Source organism: Silene latifolia, chromosome X, assembly GCF_048544455.1.
Source record: "Silene latifolia isolate original U9 population chromosome X, ASM4854445v1, whole genome shotgun sequence".
Classification (NCBI taxonomy): Eukaryota; Viridiplantae; Streptophyta; class Magnoliopsida; order Caryophyllales; family Caryophyllaceae; genus Silene; species Silene latifolia.
In genome coordinates this window covers 93215734-93233347 of record NC_133537.1, presented here as the reverse complement: position 1 = coordinate 93233347, position 17614 = coordinate 93215734, and the positions used below count along the sequence as shown (strand labels likewise).

General features: G+C 41.2%; 1 non-coding gene across 1 annotated transcript; it reads left to right on the top strand.

The window, feature by feature from the left end:
- The first annotated feature begins 11730 nt into the window (after positions 1–11730).
- LOC141624621 (small nucleolar RNA R71) lies at positions 11731–11837 on the top strand. The gene has a single exon (XR_012534427.1). It is a non-coding gene; the product is annotated as a small nucleolar RNA R71 (small nucleolar RNA).
- Positions 11838–17614: the final 5777 nt, after the last annotated feature.

The following is a 17614-nucleotide window of genomic DNA, read 5'->3' as shown; positions in this document are numbered from 1 at the left end:
TTAAGTCATCCGGGATAAAACCACTTACCAAGTAGTTTGCCAAGTCCGCAAACCATGGCACTTTAACACTCACCTCCATTAGGGCATCTTCCCTCAACCACTCATCTATTGGTCAACTTTTATCCAATATGCCATGATCTTCTACCGTAAGCCTTGATAAGTGTTCGGCCACCACATTTTCGGCCCCGATTTTGCCCCTTATCTCAAGATCTAATTCTTGAAGCAATAAGACCCACCTCAAGAGTCTCTGTTTGACATCTTGTGGACACGGGGGCCACGGGGGCGCTTGGGACAAGCATTGCATTTGTGGAGTCGCCACCAATTTTTATGGGAAATTGGAACCGTTCGAATACCTCGTGTTATGTCGTGACACAGTGTAGTGACATGAACACTAAGAACTTGTTACCCTTAGCATTCTATGTCTAGAATGACTCTCGTGGATGCCAATGAACACGGATGTTCATAGAGATCTGGAGTAAAGGGTGAGGGTACGTATTAGGAAGTCCTTTTACTGAACACCTAATCCCGCTCGCCTCGATAGTGCCCACTACTAATGATTAGGGAAGTTGTTCATAGTTGATATGTCGTCGATTATATGCATGCAATGCAACATCCAATGTTTTAATCCTTACATGTGAAATTAAACTAAGTCGGTGAACAAATAATTAGCACTTATTAATGTCGAGTTAGGGTTTAGAATTAATTACATGTGAAAAACAAATAAATCATACATAATAAATACAATAAATAAATAGCGATAATGGAAATTACAATAAATTACAATGGATTAATTGATTTACGTTAGAAATATACTTAAGACGGACGATTTGAGGAAAAGAAAGGAAAATGAAATAAGGTTAGAAAATATGGACAGATTAGAGGTGATATTATGACTAATAGTCAATTAATTACATAACTAAAGGATTAAGTGAAAGCAAGAACGGAAATTCAGGGACAGAACTCATCCCAGAATAGGCGCAGCATTGATGCGTCCCTTGGAAGAGGCGCAGCTTTCACTGCGTCTGTTCCTGAGGTGAGTTATGGCTGTGAAGTCAGAACTACGAGTTCTTTAACGTTCGTTGATGTGTTTAATGATTGATTATTGATGTTTGACTCGAGTGAAAGTGATTTAACATATTAATTATATATGAAGCCATCATAAAAGTGATGAACACAAATTAAAACGGATCAAACCGGGTTAAAAAATTAATTAAAACGACGTAAAACTAATTAGGTTTATATACGAAAGACGGAAACTAACTTGTGATAAACTGTAAATAAGCGATGAAAACATGTACAAAGGACGAATTCCAGAATTTTGATATGGACAAATCGAGTCTCTAAAATTCGGGTTTGATTTAATGATGAAAACCCGCAAAATTATATGGGACTTAGGTCGTAAATAAAACGTGATAATTAAAAGGAGTATATTAAAATTTATTTATGTAAGAAGAAAAGAGAGAAAATAAGAAAGTAAAACAAAAGGAATGAAACAACAGAAAAACCGAGGAAGAAGAAGAAGAGCAGAAACAGCGGCAGCCTCTGGAAGAGGTGCAACAAGTGTTGCGACTCTTCGAAGAGGCGCAGCTGTTGCTGCGTTTCTTCTCGACGTCTAGTTACTGCTAATCCGTAAAAACGGTTTAATAATAGGGTTTTCGAAGTCGGTTTTAAACATACTTTTGACGTGAATCTTACAACAATTAGTACAAAAATAAAAATACAATAAAAAAAGGATGGGATTTATACCCTCAGACTTACATGTTTGACGAAACGAGATTAACTAAGTTAACGTTTACTGATTGCTCGGCTCGAATTTATGAAGAAAGTGCCCTCGTTAAAGGATTTAGATTAAGTTAATTGATGTGTAGTGGTCAAATTGGTCGGTCATGCAACGTGACTTGAACTGAGAATGATCTGAGCTTACGTGGTCGATTGATCAAGCACGTAGGCGTCGAAAGCTTAAAGCACGGTCTTAGAATGCAAAGGGAGAAGAGAAGGGCGGACACTCCCGTGAAAAATATGTGGAACGAAGGTCCCTATTTATACTAAAAAATATAAAGAGTTATGGAATGACTCAAACTTTGGAAAGAAATCACGGAAAAAATATGAAAACAGGCAGAAACGAGCTGGAGAAAGGCGCAAAGAAATTGTTGCGATCCTTCAAGAGGCGCAAATCTCGTCGCGTCATTTCCCAAAGGTTTCCTCCCGCGGAAGAAAGATTTCCACGTTTCTATTTTGGAATTGCGGTAGATCTATACTTTCTTATTCCTTAAAATAAGATTTATGAGATATATTTTACCAAAAGATAAAAAATTAAATTATGGAATAAATAAACGGAATATTGTAGAGCATTCTGACTCGGCATTTTAAACGGTTTCTTAAAAAATGAAGCGGTTTTTGACCCGGACTCCAAGTGAACTCTAATTACTGTCAACACGACCGTATCGGCGCGTAGATGACGACCAAGAGGTAGACACAAGTGTTTGAGCTATCACTTGACGATAAACTTATGAACTATCATAAATTGTTCCACGTACCAAACATGCGGCCTAATCATCATTAGGTGGTTGGCGGGAGGTGTAGAATTAAGGTATCTACAGAGCCCCCACATTGACTGGGGCTTGGATAAGGCGAAAGTCAAAGTATAGCCATCAGGTCAATCGAATATTACAACCTGACGACTACGGCGACGCGAGGCGACTCAAGGGGTCTGAGCCAAGGACCTGTCGTCGGTAACATTTTAGGGGTTGTCGACTTCCGGGGAGGGTCATTTAAATTCCATTGGACTACGTGAGGTGGCTCACCAGCCATAAGAAAAATCATACCTAAGACTTCTCTCGAGGTGTTTCCGGAGTTGCGTAGGAGCTGGGAAAAGGTTGGCATGAGAACTTCTGGAGAACGACACCTTTGCCGAACTCCATGAGGAAACAAAAAGTATTGAGGACAACAGGACGTCGGTAAAAACTGCTGGGGGAATTGGCTTGGATCGATCTCAAGTGAACTCTCATCGGGGAATATGTTGATGATTCCGTCTGGATTAAATCATTTCTTGGGAATCTGCTTGTGTCTGCTTCCAAACAAACTCCATCTCTCGAGAAGTGAAATCGGCTGTCATGAACTCTCGGTGGATGAAAAAGGGTATTGATAAAGGTGATGCGATCCCGCTAAGTGTTCAGAAATTAAGATGTGGTCGTTGGTCACGGTCGAATCAAAACACAATTTATAGCTTAACAAGCAACTCTACAATTAGTAAAGAGGCAAGTAAAGGTCGGATCCCAAGGGACGGGAGTTGAAATGAGATTTCTATTGTAACTAGCGGTGTCTAAGGGGTGTCACAAATTGGGTTGATGTAGAAGGTTACTAAACTAGAATATTAATGAAAATAAACAAGCAAGATGAATAAAAAGGGGTGTAAACAATTGATTAAAGGCACTAGGGTGTCATGGGATCATAGGGGAATCATGGGATATGATCATACAAACATGTTCTCAAATTATAAGCAAGCAATTATTGTTGTGATGGATTGAGTTGGGTTATATCTTACAATCCTAGGAAAGTTTGGGTCCCGGAGCCGAATCGATTAGATTGTACAACACCTACAAGTCGACTTAATCTTCCCTACTCAACAACATGCATGGTCTAATGAGACTCGAGTTGGGTTATGTCTTACAAGTCTCATTGAAAAGATAGGAGATGATAGTAAATGCAAGGATTCATAGGCTTAGCATTTCATCAAATATAACATGTGCATGAGTTGAGATCAAAACAAGCAAGCAAATAAAACATGAAAGCATATTAATTTAAGCATGAATCATTCCCCATGTTGGTTTCCCCTAATCACCCATTAACCCTAGCTAAGAGACTACTCACTCATTATCATGTTGATCATGCTAGCAAGGTTGTCAATCATACCAACAATATGAAACATGATGAATAAATGAAAGTAATTAACAATAATTAAAAAGGGATTAAGAGATTATACCTACTAATGATTCCAATAACAAAGCAAGAATAATAGAAGTACTTGAATGCTAGATTGAGAGGTTGTCAATCTCCCAATAATAACCCAAATAATCTTCAATTACCCAAAATAAAGGATGAACAAAAGAGAGATTAAAGAACTAAAACTTGGATTAAAACTTGATTAATACTTGATTACAATATTGAAGAGAGATTTGATTGATATTAACTACACTAATTATTGATAAGAAGAACATGCTCCTCTAATTAGACTAATGGGGTATTTATAGTGAAAATTAGGGAGGATGCATTAGGGTTAACGAAGGGCTAAACTAGTAATTACACTTTTTAAGATGAGCAAGGAGGACCCGGTATTTCTCGAGAGAAGGGCTTCTCTTTTCGTAGCTTGAAGAAGACAATCCGTCTTTGTGAAGAAATCCGGGCGGAATAAGGTCGGGACGGACGGGTTTGGGCGGTGGAATCCGAGCGGATTCTCGAGGAATCCGGACGGATTGTTGAGGGGAATCCGAGCGTATTCGAGCACGGGGCGCTCGGATTGTGCAAGAGCTGGTCGGGCGGATTGTTGACAATCCGCTCGGATTGTCAACAAAGATAGTAACTTCTTCTTTTCTTTCCTTTTCTTCATAAATTCCTTGGGGATTTCCTTGGGGACTCAAGGATCTTTCCTCAACATTGCTCTTCTACTATGATATGTACAAAGGCCTTCTAATCTTGTCTCTCCTTGATGCTTGGTCATTGAATTCGATCAATTTAGTCTCGTTTTGCCATGAAAATGCAAGATTCTTACTCCTTTCCTACCAAGGGATCAAAATCTCAAAGAATATGCAAAACAAAGAACTGAAGATAAGAAATGACCCAAATAAGCACTAAAAAGCATGGAAACAAGGCTAATTCGGGGGATAAATATGCGCCAATTATGGTCACATCAAATATCCCCAAACCGAACCTTTGCTCGTCCCGAGTAAAGAGGTGACAAAGACTAGGACCAATACTAACCTATCCTAATAATAATATAGCCGATATGAGACAATTAGCGGGTCTCACTCCGCCCCTTCAACTCACAACAAGACAACCATGAGGTAGGATGCCTTCTTGCAAGGCAAGGTGGGTCTTGCCAAAATGGCGACACATCCAAACATTAAGCACACAAAAACACATAATGGATGCATCTACAAAAAGAATAGCCACTCCCTCATCAAGTGGCGGAAGCACTAAAGAGGAACAAATTTAAGAGCATGTAATCCTTCACAAATACTAGTTCAACAAATTACTAAGTCTAAGAGGATGGCACTAAATCACCTCCAAATGGTGTTAAACTAGACTACTTTTGTCCTCAATTTCCAAATGCTTTCGTCAAGAGCGATCGGATGGTGGTGGAATGATGATCCCCATGATGCTAGTGGCATATGACATGACAAGTCTCGAATTCTCAACAAAAGTAAAGGTCATGGATCGTCCCAAGCTCGACCAAGTGGCTTGACAAAAGGCTTTTTGGGAATGAAATGCTCAAATCTTTATTCACAACGGGTGGATATGACTAGTATTTCAAAATTGTCCTCATTTCACTTTCACATTTCAAAAATTTAAGATGGGGTTTGTCCCTTCCGGGCTAGTGTCCTTTGCTTTCGCCAATCGCTTATTAGGCAACCGGTTAACCTCTAGACAATAGCTTTTCGGGGTGAAGTCACTCTGTCTCTGGGCGGCTGAATTCACAACCGTATGGGGGCCCAATTCAATGGATCCCACACCAAAGCACATCGAAGTGGTAAACCTCCATCAAAACAACTTAAAATTTCTCAACATTCAACAATTCATAACATTTGAGGTTTCCTTGGCATTACATTACTTCCACATGACAAAATTTGTTTGAAATGAGCACTTTAAGCTTATTGATAGAAAAATTTTTGGGTTGCCTTACCACAAGGTCAATCAAGGTCACCTAGACAAGTTAACCAAGTCCATATCGCATCACGGGGTTGGATAGGTGACTCACATGCAAACCCTTGACTAAGCCTTGGGTCATGGGTCAAAAGACACTAGTATGACACTATCTAGGGTGTTTTACAACCATTCTAGTAGGCAAAGTCTTAAGTTGAACAAGTATTTATAATGGCTTAGTTGCTCTTGTCAAAGTTCCTAAATAGGCATTTTTCAAAACATTTCTAACATGCAACTACATGCCATGATGCAACTAATATAAACATCCTAATGCAAGTGATTCTACCAACTAATATGACATATAAACTAAATGCAAGTCCTAAGTTCACATTGTTTTTACCGCATCAATCAAAATAAAGCCACATAGTCATTAACATAAAGAGGAAAAAGGAGATTGGAAAGATCATACCATGCGGTCTTCAATATCCTCATGTCTCGGATGTGGCGTAGTCGATCAATGTGAACAAAGGATAGAACAAACACAATATATACAAGACAATATATACAAAGGAAATAAACATATTTTTGGGTTTTCAAATTTTCAAATTTTTATGATTTTTGAAATTTTTCAATTTTTTTGGATTTTTAAATAAGAGTTAAATGTTAGAATTCCCATCCCCACACTAATATGGGCATTGTCCTCAATGGCCAAAATGATGGAAATTATGCAAAGATGATGCATGATTTCTATACTAAATGCAATCTACACTAAGCTACACTACATGATGCATGGTTTTTGTTATGACGGAGAGGATAATTTAGATTACCTCCCGTTGCGTATGCATTAACTTCCCCAAACCAAGTAAGACACTATTGCTAATGTCAAAGGATGGGTATAGTTTATGCACACACTATGCTATGCATGAAACTAATTTGTCATTTTGGATTTTACAAATGGGAACAATAGAATAAGATCACCTCAATGGTACCGAGGTGTGAGTCCTTTGATGGGGCTAGGACTACTCCAACAATGATCAAAATGAAATAAAATACAAAGAGAGAAATAGACAAACCATGGGAGTGTAGGAGTCTCCATGGCTTGCTAATCTTCCATCATGCTATCATCATCATCACTTCCCATGAGAAGTGGACACATTGCCACTTTCCTTGTCATTTGCTTCTTCACTTTCTTCCTCATCTTTATCTTCATCATCTTCACCATCCCTTTCTTCTTCACTTGCTTCTTCCTCAATATTATCATCAACTTCTTCATCATTTCCAACAACCTCATTGTCTCCCACCACGTCCCTAGATGCACCCGAAAATAAGACTTCTCTATCCGCCCAACTAGGCAAAGGACAAGATGGATCAAGGAGTCCTTGCCTAACTAGATGTAGGAGGGGTGGATATTGAGCCAAATACGCATTTTTCCGATCTTCATGGGCTTGCTTGTGCATTGCTTGCATGAGAAGAGTCACATAGTCTTTCCCAATTTCAATTCCTTCCGGCTTGAACTCTTCATACTCAAAGGGGTAAGGTGGTATGACAATGGAAGAGGAGGGGGTTTCAAGATCACCCTTTTGTTGTTGAATGATATACTCGGCTTCTTCGGAAAGGGGAAGTAGATAATTGGTCCGGTGGACGCTTAGGCGACAAATCTTCGAGGGCAAGGTGAACGATCTAGCTTCACTAGTTAACCATCCATACTTAGTGTCAAGGGGGTTACGGGCAACCCACTTGAACTTTAGAATCATAATATGCATATCAATAAGATGGCCACCTTCCTTAGCTTTGTACTTGTTATCCTTATTGAAGTTAGGATCAAAGTGCTTGGCTAGGAGTGTGACTAGGCCGCCATTGACAATAACGGTCGTGCCCTTCTTCCCACTATCAACATTAAGCCATCTATCTACCAAGAGCCTCAAAGAATTGTAAGGCTCGGTATGAATTCTTCCGATATTCAAAGCCGATTCAAGGAGAATAAAATCAAGTCTTGTGAAATGATTGGTGTCTTTCCTAGCAATTATGGTATTTCCCACAACCTTGTGCCATACTCTTATGCCCGGGTGATGGACCAAAAGAGCACGACATGCATGAAAATCCTCAAATTTCTTCCCGGAGATTGCCTCCCAAAGAGGCTCGGGGTCATACTTTCCATAATGCTTAAGATAACGCGATTCATCACTAAGACCCAAAATTTCACCTAATTCCGTAAAGGTAATGCGTCTACTAACATTAGCTAGACGAAACTCGAGATTTTCTCTATTCTCAACTTTGGTGACTTTTAAAGAACTTAAAAATTCCAAGACAAGGGAGGGGTATGTCAATTCCTTTGTTTCAAACAATTTCTTCAACCCCATGGCTTTGAAAAAGGCTTTTGTTTGTTCAAGAACACCCAATTTTTCCAAGGTATCTTCACATATGAATTTGGTGGATTGAATAGATTTCATAGCAAACTTGACAAAGGTATTTCTATGGGTATCGGAAATAAAAGTTACCTCCGGATAATGCAAAAGTTGATTAATTACCGGAGTAGAAGATGTTGATGGTCCCATAGAAGGTTGTTGTTGTTGTTGCTCTTCCAAGTTTGGTGTTGCCACCACCATAGCCAAAGCTTTTTTTGTTTGAAGAGCCTTTTGCCTTTGTGAGAGTGCCTTAGCCTTTGGTGCCTTTGTTGCCTTTGTTGCTCCCTTAGTCCTTGCCATTGATGAACTAACCAAGAAAAGAATGAAAAATCTTCACTTTGTAGTATGCCCAAATCGATTTGAAGGTGAGAGGCTTTGCCTTTATGAAAACAAAAATCGACTCAAAGGTTGAAGATTTTGTTCTTGGTTTTGATTTTTGTTGAAGAAGGAGTGATTAATTTGTTGTTGGGAGGATGGTTTGATTTGATTTTGGTGAATGTTGTTGAGGGTTTTTGTTTTTATGATGGAGAGGATGAGGGTTTTGATGTTGTGGGTAGTGTTTATGAATGAATGAATGAATGAATGAAGGTGGGAGGGGTTTTAAAGAGGCCGAAAATTTCAAAACTGCAGGGGCAATCCGTGCGGATTAGGCTCAATCCGTGCGGATTCTGCTTCTTCTACCTTTGCAAAAACTCGCCTAAAGACGGGCGGATTTGATACAATCCGCTCGGATTTGCTGAACACGGGACGGGCGAATTTGCTCAAAGACGGACGGATTTATGTCCATAGAAATTTGCTTGTTTTCCTCAGCTGCAAAGACGGGCGTCTTTCTCACAAGACGGACGGATTCTTCAAGACGGGCGGATTTTCAGAAATCCGCTCGGATTCTTTAACAGTCAAGAAAATTTCAAAATTCAGCTCAGTTCAAGACGGGCGTCTTTTCTGCAGGACGCTCGGATTGCATAAGACGGGCGGTTTCTTGGGAATCCGCTCGGATTCTTTCCCTATGTACACGGATTCAGTTCCACCCGTGCACAGCGCATTCCCTTCATCATTCTTCCATTCTTTCTTTCAAATCTTGTGTTCTTTATTGTGGGGGCACTACTAAGGCATGGATAGCCTAGGCAATTGCCATCCCCACACTAAGGTAAAGCACTACACATCAATTGAAATTGTTAGTCCCTCCCTCACTTCTCTCTTACATCACAATTATTTTGATCAAAGTAAATAAAAATCCAAAGATGACAAAAATGCAATACAAGAATTGAAATGTAAGTTAGGGAGTTAGAAATATTTACAAGTGGTGGTTTAGGGAGGACTCCACCAAACTCTCATTCTTGATGAGATGTCAAGGGGCATGTTCAAGGTGTTGTTGATGTTGCTCAACACCTTGAAGAAGTAATCAAAAGCTTGTTCATTATTATGGTAGAGGTCCTCAATAGACCGTGGCCCTTGTTGTTGATCATGATCGATGGCATGTCCAATGTAGGGATTAAAAATCCCTCCAAATTCGTCGTCCCAAAGACCACAAACTTCATTGAGTTGATCATTGAAAATCTCTTCCTTAGATGGAGACAACTCTCCCAATTTATTCTCTTGGCCAATGAGGCCATCCTCTTCTTCCTTGGTTGATTTTGATGAGCTTTGCAAGCTCTCCTTGTCATAATTCACTTGCTCTTTGAATGGAGCATCTTCAATTTTCTTCCTCCATTGGAGTTCCGATTTCTTCCTTTCATCTTTTCGGCTATAATGATCAATCATGAAACATGGCTCATGCAAACGAGGAGCTCTCATAGTCTTGTCAAGATTAAAAGTTATGCTTTCATCTCCCACTTCAAGAGTGAGCTCACCATGTTTCACATCAATCACCGCACTGGCGGTGTGTAGGAAAGGTCTTCCTAGGATGATTGGAATGTTGGAATCTTCCTCCATATCAACAACGACAAAGTCCACCGGGATGAAAAACTTCCCAATTCGCACGGAGACATCTTCCCATATCCCTAACGATGTCTTCGTCGATCTATCGGCCATTTGGAGTGTGATGTTGGTGCATTTTAGCTCTCCCATCCCCAGCCTTTTACTCACCGAGTACGGCATGACACTCACACTAGCCCCTAGATCACATAAGGCTTTGTTTATCGTCGTGTCGCCAATGGTACATGGTATTGAGAAGCTTCCCGGATCCTTTAACTTTGGAGGTGAACTCCCTTGAAGTATTGAACTACTCACCTTAGTGAAGGCGATAGTCTCAAGTTTCCGGATCGACTTCTTCTTTGTGAGGATATCTTTCATGTACTTCGCATAGGCCGAAACATGATTGATTAATTTCGTGAAAGGAATTGAGACTTCTAAATTCTTCAAAATTTCCATGAACTTTCCAAGTTGATCATCAAATTTGGGCTTGGCTTGACGACTTGGAAAAGGAAGTATAATCACAATGGGCTCCTTCTCTTTGGCCTTGTCTTCATTTTTCTTTGAACTTTCTTCTTTTGATGATTCTCCATCTTTAGAGTTTTGCACAATTTCTTCCTTTTCACTAGCTTCCACAACTTCATCCTCAACTTGCTTCTTCGGTGCTTCATACCTTGTACCACTTCTCAAGTGAATGGCACTAACCGTTTCATGTCTAGGGGGATTACTTTGAGGTGGTAATTGCCCCTTTTGTCTTTGTGAGCTTGAAGATGCTAGTTGAGTCAATTGGGTTTCCAACATCTTGGTGTGAGCTAGAATGTTGTTGATGGTGGTTTCCTTTGCTTGGCTATCTTTTTGCATTTGGGTGAAAAATTCTTGTTGATTCTTTTGCATTTGGAGGACCGCTTTTTGGACATCAAAACCTTGGTCATTTTGGTGATTGTATGGATTTTGATTTTGGTAACCTTGGTTTTGATTGTAAAAGGGTCTTTGATTTTGGTTTCTCATGGGTGGTGGAGTGTATGTTGTTTGAGGGTTTTGAACATTTTGGCTTTTGTATGAGAGATTTGGATGGAACTTGGTGTTTTCATTGTAAAAATTTGAATAAGGGGTACCACTTTTATATGCTTGGAAAGCATTCACTTGTTCGGTTGTTCCCCTACACTCACTTGGGTCATGACCCAAAGTTCCACAATTCTCACATATCCCACTTGGGATTGATGAGGATGCCGTCATGGCATTGACATGATGCTTCGATGATTTTGAGTTTTCCTCAAGTCTAGCCATAGCTTGTTCAAACTTCAAGTTGATTGTATCGATATGGGAGCTTAGTTGGGCACCTAATTGAGTAACGGCGTCCACTTCATACTTTCCTCCTCTAGTAGCCTTGCGAGGCCTACTATATTGTGAATTGTGGATTGCCATCTCTTCAATTTTGCTCCAAGTTTGGTTGTCATCAACCTCGGTGAACATCCCATTCGATCCCATATTAAGGATATTTCTTGAGTCTTTATAAAGACCATTCCAAAATTGTTGCACCAAAAACCATTCGCTAAGTCCATGGTGAGGACATGAGCGACAAATTCCCTCGAACCGCTTCCAAGCTTCATACAAAGACTCTTCATCCCTTTGCTTAAAACCCGTAATTTGAGCTCTTAGCATGTTGGTCTTTTCCGGTGGGTAGAATTTTGTGTAGAAAGCTAGAGCCAACTTCTTCCAAGAATCTATTCCAAGGGTGGCCTTATCAAGGCCCTTCAACCATTGCTTTGCGGTGCCGATTAAGGAAAAAGGAAATAAGACCCATCTAATTTGGTCTTGAGTCACGCCCGTTTGAGAGATAGCATCACAATAGTCGCAAAAGGTTTCCATATGAGAATGAGGATCCTCACTAGGCATCCCCCCAAATTGGCTCCTCTCAACTAGTTGGATGAAGGCGGACTTGGCAATGAAATTTCCGGTGAGATGTTGCGGTGTAGGAGTACCATTTGGTAGATTCTCCTCGGGTAGTAATGGAGTGTGACGAGAATTTTGGCATTGTAGGTGGATTTTGTGGGGTATTGTGTAATGGGTTTTCTTCTCCTTCTATTGCGAAAGGATTGACAAACTCACTAGTGGGTTGAACAACTTCACCAACACCTCTCAAATTCCTCCTAACAAGTCTCCTATTGTTCGTCAAGGTTCTTTCGATTTCACGGTCAAAAGGTAACAAATCACTTTGTAACCTTCAAGACATGCAAAATATCAAACAACTCAAAAACAATTAGAACAAACCTTGAGGAGTTTTACTTCCTCAAGGCGAAGAAAGACATAACTAATAACAATAAGAAGAAATCTAAATCAAACAAACACCGTCCCCGGCAACGGCGCCATTTTTGATGCGATCCCGCTAAGTGATCACAAATTAAGATGTGGTCGTTGGTCACGGTCGAATCAAAACACAATTTATAGCTTAACAAGAAACTCTACAATTAGTAAAGAGGCAAGTAAAGGTCGGATCCCAAGGGACGGGAGTTGAAATGAGATTTCTATTGTAACTAGCGGTGTCTAAGGGGTGTCACAAATTGGGTTGATGTAGAAGGTTACTAAACTAGAATAACAATGAAAATAAACAAGCAAGATGAATAAAAAGGGGTGTAAACAATTGATTAAAGGCACTAGGGTGTCATGGGGTCATAGGGGAATCATGGGATATGATCATACAAACATGTTCTCAAATTATAAGCAAGCAATTATTGTTGTGATGGATTGAGTTGGGTTATATCTTACAATCCTAGGAAAGTTTGGGTCCCGGAGCCGAATCGATTAGATTGTACAACACCTACAAGTCGACTTAATCTTCCCTACTCAACAACATGCATGGTCTAATGAGACTCGAGTTGGGTTATGTCTTACAAGTCTCATTGAAAAGATAGGAGATGATAGTAAATGCAAGGATTCATAGGCTTAGCATTTCATCAAATATAACATGTGCATGAGTTGAGATCAAAACAAGCAAGCAAATAAAACATGAAAGCATATTAATTTAAGCATGAATCATTCCCCATGTTGGTTTTCCCTAATCACCCATTAACCCTAGCTAAGAGACTACTCACTAATTATCATGTTGATCATGCTAGCAAGGTTGTCAATCATACCAACAATATGAAACATGATGAATAAATGAATGTAATTAACAATAATTAAAAAGGGATTAAGAGATTATACCTACTAATGATTCCAATAACAAAGCAAGAATAATAGAAGTACTTGAATGCTAGATTGAGAGGTTGTCAATCTCCAAATAATAACCCAAATAATCTTCAATTACCCAAAATAAAGGATGAACAAAAGAGAGATTAAAGAACTAAAACTTGGATTAAAACTTGATTAATACTTGATTACAATATTGAAGAGAGATTTGATTGATATTAACTACACTAATTATTGATAAGAAGAACATGCTCCTCTAATTAGCCTAATGGGGTATTTATAGTGAAAATTAGGGAGGATGCATTAGGGTTAACTAAGGGCTAAACTAGTAATTACACTTTTTAAGTTGAGCAAGGAGGACCCGGTATTTCTCGAGAGAAGGGCTTCTCTTTTCGTAGCTTGAAGAAGACAATCCGTCTTTGTGAAGAAATCCGGGCGGAATAAGGTCGGGACGGACGGGTTTGGGCGGTGGAATCCGAGCGGATTCTGAGGAATCCGGACGGATTGTTGAGGGGGAATCCGAGCGGATTCAGGCACGGGACGCTCGGATTGTGCAAGGGCTGGTCGGGCGGATTGTTGACAATCCGCTCGGATTGTCAGTCAGCATAGTAACTTCTTCTTTTCTTCCCTTTCTTCATAAATTCCTTGGGGATTTCCTTGGGGACTCAAGGATCTTTCCTCAACATTGCTCTTCTACTATGATATGTACAAAGGCCTTCTAATCTTGTCTCTCCTTGATGCTTGGTCATTGAATTCGATCAATTTAGTCTCGTTTTGCCATGAAAATGCAAGATTCTTACTCCTTTCCTACCAAGGGATCAAAATCTCAAAGAATATGCAAAACAAAGAACTAAAGATAAGAAATGACCCAAATAAGCACTAAAAAGCATGGAAACAAGGCTAATTCGGGGGCTAAATATGCGCCAATTATGGTCACATCAAAAGGCGTGTCTTAAAACACCGACAAAGAGAATGAAGAGGCTTGACTGATAGTGGCGCGTCCTAAGCACCGCTGGAAATCCGCTCGTTGTTGCAAGCAAAATCCCGATAAAAGATCCTTGCTAGGAGATGAAAACATCATACAGTTCGCTGTTTGTATTGGCGAAATATGCGGATCCGGACAAATGTAAATGTCCAAAAGAACTAAATGTATTATATAAGGTGTCGGAGAAGAGGCGCACCAAAGATGGGCCCACAAATAACAAACTTATAACGAACTTTTGAAAATTGAGCTGGAGGGAAGCTGGGGAACAGGCGCAGCAAGAGCTGCGGCTCTTGGAAGAGGCGCAGCGGTGCTGCGTCTTTTCCTGGGCTTGTCCCTGTCTGAGTAAAAACACGATAAACCGTGTATTATTCATAATAACAAAACATAATTCTTTCAAAACTCATCATATTAATCATGACTAATAGAAGTATGCATCTCATTCTTGCTTTTAATTCTCGTTTTTTATCAATTAGAGCCGAAAAATTAGGGTTTCCCTTCCCCTTTATGTCGAAAATTTGGGGGTTTTGCCCTTAATGAATTTGTTTGATAAAATTGACATTAGAAATGGATAATTGGCAATGTTAGGAACATAACCATGTATTCGTTTTGAATTTTTCTCAAGTATTGAGCATTTGAGCGAAATTGAGAAGGTTTCTTAGCTGTTTTGAAAATTGCTTCGAAAATGCCTTTAGGATTGTCCATTTTTAGTGAAATTTGGTTTTCTGGAACCCTTGTGTAATGGGTGAAATTCCTACCATGTCGGATTTTTCTAGGGCATAGTCGCTATTATAGCGAAATGCTGCCGAAATTTTGACTCCAACCCGCAACTAGGCTTGGACTTAGACTTGACTTGACCCAATGTTCCACATGAGTGGTCGGGTTTCGAAAGAAATGGCCAAAGATGGCGAGAAAAAAGCCACTTTTAGGCCTTAAAAATACTTGAGACGACCTCATCAAGGCTTGTCGCGGCTTGACATGTCCTAATTTTCCTCAATCTTGCAGGTGACATTCCTTTTACGTCAGGGAGGGCTCCCATTGACGTGGACATAGACTTTGACCCTTCTCTTGCTCTTATCGGGGGTGAGAGAGAGGAGGTGTTTAAGGAGGAGGCTGAGGAGGTCCCGAGGCGGGCCAACGTGGAACGTGGTGGTCGCCAGTTAGTGGGTGCACCCGAGTGGGCCGAGAAATGGGATGGTAGACATCTCATTTGGGTGGCAGAGAGCCACCTGTCTTACAGGACGGCGAGGAGTCTGGTAAATTTGAAACTTGCCGTTTCTTATTCCCTACTCGTTTGTCGTTTCATTTCTCACTTGCCTTCGCGCTAAAGATAGCGTCTGCTTCGAATCGATGTAGGATGCCGGGAACACGAGGTCCTTTTGTAGCTAAACGATGATGATGGACGCCTTCGGGAGACTGTCTTAATAGAAGAAGGCCATCATCGAGTTGGGAGCCTTCGGAGATTTGGTGGGAGCGTGGAGGGAGATTAGGGAAAGGAAGATTCAGGCTAACCTTTGCCTGATTCGAGTTTTCCTTGATCAGTACTAGGACACAACCTCAACTTTCCATATGCCTTTTGGAGAGGTCAGGGTTACTTTGGAGTACTACGGAATGATCTTTGGTCTGCCGTGTGGAGAGGAGGCTTTGGTGTGGCCGTCGACGGCCATGAGGGTGGACTCAGCCGAGGCGAGGAGGCTGATTGGCTGGAACCTTGCGGAGGGTGCTGCCAGCGTTCCCGGGTTGGTGCCGAGTTCTTACGTCAAAGACTACTTTGCGGGTACGACCCCGGCAATGGTGACAATGGATGGGAGGAAGGTGCCTCCTCCTCCTTGCACTGCGGAGTAGAGGGCCCGCTTGTGATTGTGGTGGTTCTTCTTTTTGATTTACCTCGGAGACAAGGGGGAGAGGTTGTCGACTAAGCTTCTTCCTTTTTTATCAGACTTGAGTAGCCTGGGTCACTGGGACTGGGTTACTCCTTGCTTTGCGGTCCTCACTCCCTACATAAGGGCCATGTTACGTCCTGGGCTGATGGAGAAGGGCACTTATCCTGCTACTGTCGGTCCTGGACTCTTGTTCGAGGTATGAACCTTTTTTTTTTGCATTATGAACGATCATTATTTATTCCTTTCTTTGTTTCTATTGAATTATGAAAGATCATTAATGATTGTCTTCGTTTGCAGGCTTGGGTGTACTCCTACTTTCCCGGCTTCCAGTCCAAGAGGACGGAGCCTGAGGCGAGGGCGTACCCCATCGTGAGGGACTGGGTAGTGTGTCGTAGGAAGAGCTAGCGCTCTTCTTACAATGTTTGTTGTCGGGGCGTGGATGCCCTGAAGTTGGAGAACGTAAGTACCCTTGATCCTTTCTTTATTATTGTCTTTATTTTAGAAGTGATCATAGGAATGAACCCTCCTTTCCCCGCTTAGAGCCGATCATAGGAATGACACCTCGTTTGCTTGTTTTAGTGGGTGCCTAGACCTTGGGAGGACAACCCTGACACTCCCGCTTTCATGGCTGAGGTCCTTCGGCCTAGGAGCTCGAGTCGGTTGTTACTGAGGACGCCTATGGGTCCTGTGTGGTACCTGGGCGAGCGTTTGACTCGGCAGTGCTCTCGTGACACTTTCGTGGTTCCCATCAATCCTCCACGGACAATGTTTAGGGAGCCTTCTGACGCTGAGAGAGAGGCTGACTTGGCGGACGCGAACGGTGACGCCCTTCTCTTTCCTGGCGAGGAGTACTCCGAGTTAAATCACCGGAGGTTAGCATACTGGTCGATCGTGGTAAGTACTTAATTTTTCCGGTTTTTAATTGTTTTGATAAATGACGAATGATAGTCAAATGAGAGCTTATTTGAAACCTTGTAGGAGATCGAGGTGGCAGGCGTCGAGCCCCCAGCATACCCAGAGACACTCGAGTACACCGATGCGGCGGGGATGACGATGATCTCAGAGATCCGCGACTTCGTCGAGGAGGTGACGGACGCTGGCCTAGGGGATTGGCAGCACCTAGTGATGAGGGTAAGCCCCCAGCTTGGGTTGTCTTACTTGTCTTATTTGCATAAGAATGCTTTTATTCTTTTTCCTCTTTCTCTTGAACCTTTTTATTATTCAAATGCAGGTGGCACCGTCTCAGTACGTGGCGCTGTGGAGGACGTTCAACCGGCTGTGAGCCACGGCCATCGAGGCACTTGCAGGTGGCCGAGGACGATAGGTATGAACCTCTCATTCTCTTACTTATTTCATTTCATTGATATTTCGAATTTTTATTGCAA